Source organism: Diaphorina citri, unplaced genomic scaffold (assembly GCF_000475195.1).
Source record: "Diaphorina citri unplaced genomic scaffold, Diaci psyllid genome assembly version 1.1 scaffold424, whole genome shotgun sequence".
In the NCBI taxonomy this organism is placed as follows: domain Eukaryota; kingdom Metazoa; phylum Arthropoda; class Insecta; order Hemiptera; family Psyllidae; genus Diaphorina; species Diaphorina citri.
The window spans coordinates 129,753-132,366 of NW_007377859.1; positions in this window are offsets into that span (position 1 = coordinate 129,753).

The window sequence follows — 2,614 nt, forward strand, 5'->3', positions numbered from 1 at the left end:
CATGTGGCCTGTGTCGTAGCGTGCCCATCCCGTAGTATGCCTCTCATCACATGGGCATCCCGTAGTATGCCTCTCATCAGATGGGCAACATCCCTAGTATGCCTCTCTCTCTCCGTTGTTACAGTTCCCTCTACCTTCGTCTTCGATGGTGAAGACCTCCGCTTTTAGAGTTCCCTTCCCTGTAACCAACGTGCCCATCCCGTAGTATGCCTCTCATCACATGGGCATCCCGTAGTATGCCTCTCATCAGATGGGCATCCTGTAGTATGCCTCTCTCTCTCTCCGTTGTTACAGTTCCCTCTACCTTCGTCTTCGATGGTGAAGACCTCCGCTTTTAGAGTTCCCTTCCCTGTAACCAACCTTCGTCTTCTGTCGATGGCGGGCATCGATTCCCCGGGGTTGTCATGCGTGACAAGCATGAGCGAAAGCCCCGGTTCCAACTCGATGAAGATGCATGTTTGACATGCTGTCATGTCAGATAATTTAGCAGGGACAGAAATTCTGAGGTGGGGGGAAAACGCAATTTGCAAAAACCTTCATTATTTTTGAATACGTTTACGTCCCACTCTCGAAATCACAGAATGTGACCCCAAAACAATATTCAGCACTCCCTCCCTACCTCCCTGATGTTTCACACGTCACTCCCAACCTATAAACCGACAGGGTGGCCGAAAAACACAACAATTGGATGAATTGGAGTGATTTGTTGGTTTAAAAATGTTAAAATGAGAACTTTTTTCTCTAGAAACGGGGCTAAGCAAATGGGCTTAATTTGAGCTAGAAGGGTTTTCAGGTTGCGGGTAAAAAAACTGACGCAAGTTAGTTAAAAAGAGAAGTGACAGGTGAGAGGTATACATTTTTTGAGGATACCATCAAAAAGAGGGAGCAAATCTATTTTTATTGGAACTCTTGTACCTCAAATTGAGAGCATTTTCGGACCCCTGTTCACAAAGGAAAAAGATCTAATAAATCAACCAGTTCGGTACGTTTTTGGACAGTCTGTATAAAACTCATTTCCTCCCCTTCCCCTGTCAAAAATTCAATGTTTTTTTTACTTTTTTTTTCTGTCGTATATGAACATGCATCACCGAGTGATGTTTTTTCACTTTTTGAAGGTACCTACCCAACACATCTTCAGCCGAAGCAATTGCCAAAATTTCATTACACGCATTCCACCATTCTCCCGTCAATAAGAATTCGGAAATTGTTGGGTATTTGAGTAAATTTTGAGTGTATGGCCGCCATACACGCCCTACATGGACGCTACGCCACTGATGAACATGCATCACCGAGTGATGTTTTTTCACTTTTTGAAGGTACCCAACACATCTTCAGCCGAAGCAATTGCCAAAATTTCATTACACGCATTCCACCATTCTCCCGTCAATAAGAATTCGGAAATTGTCCGTAATTACTCTGGGAAATGGCTGGGAATTTTTTTTTTTCGCTTAGGGGAAATTTTGTGTTAAGCGTGTGAGAAATTCTTTGTTCACGGGAATTAAGATTTGGCAGATAAAAGACAAAATGGTTCTACTTGTACACGTGAAAAGGGATATAGAAGGGACAAATACCTCGATTGAACGAAGGGACAAATACCAATTTTCAACATCTCGATTGAACCTCGTGGTCATAACTCAAAACAAAATCAACCCAGCATCCAATCTAGGGGAAATTTTGTGTTAAGCGTGTGAGAAATTCTTTGATCACGGGAATTAAGATTTGGCAGATAAATGACAAAATGGTTCTACTTGTACACGTGAAAAGGGATATAAAAGGGACAAATACCTCGATTGAACGAAGGGACAAATACCAATTTTCAACATCTCCATTGAACCTCGTGGTCATAACTCAAAACAAAATCAACCCAACATCCAATCAAATTTCAAATTAGGTGAAGTCACGACCTCAGAAATCTCAGAATCCACTGAGATTGCAAAATCTAAAAATCCACTACGAAATGGTTCAAGCATAAAAAAAAAAAAAAAAAAAAAACCGGGGAACCCATGATGGATTGACGGTAATGGCAAGTGATGGCTGTAATTTGAACCGATGAAATGTGTGTGGTGGTGTGGTGGTTTGCGGAACTAGGGGATTGAGGTTCGATTCCAGGTGCACAGCTTTCACAATTTAAGCTACGACAGTGTTATAATAAGGTTAGGTTAAACACAAAAAAGAGCTTTCTTTCTGAATAATTACCGAATTGTTTTCTGAAACTCAGGAGATTTTGAAGAATGTCTTTTATAAAAGATAGAAGTTAGAAGATATTAGCATCATGTACCTGAATAGCGTAAAGATACCTTCCTCCAGAAAAATAAAAAAAAAGTGAAGACCAAAGGGATAACTTACTGAAATGTGTCTGGATTGAGAACTTTTCAAAACACTTGAACATGTTGTCACACAGATTAATACTCGTACACCTCGATTAAATTATATATTAACAACATCAAGATCCGTTTATCGCACTAACCACTAAACCAACCATGTTACAGAACTCAAAAGAAAGGTATCGCCTATCACCCCAAATAAAATTCGATAAAGGTGTAGTAAAAGAAGTTACAGAACTCAAAACTAATATGAATACAAAATTGTCCAAAGTATAATAATTACATTCATC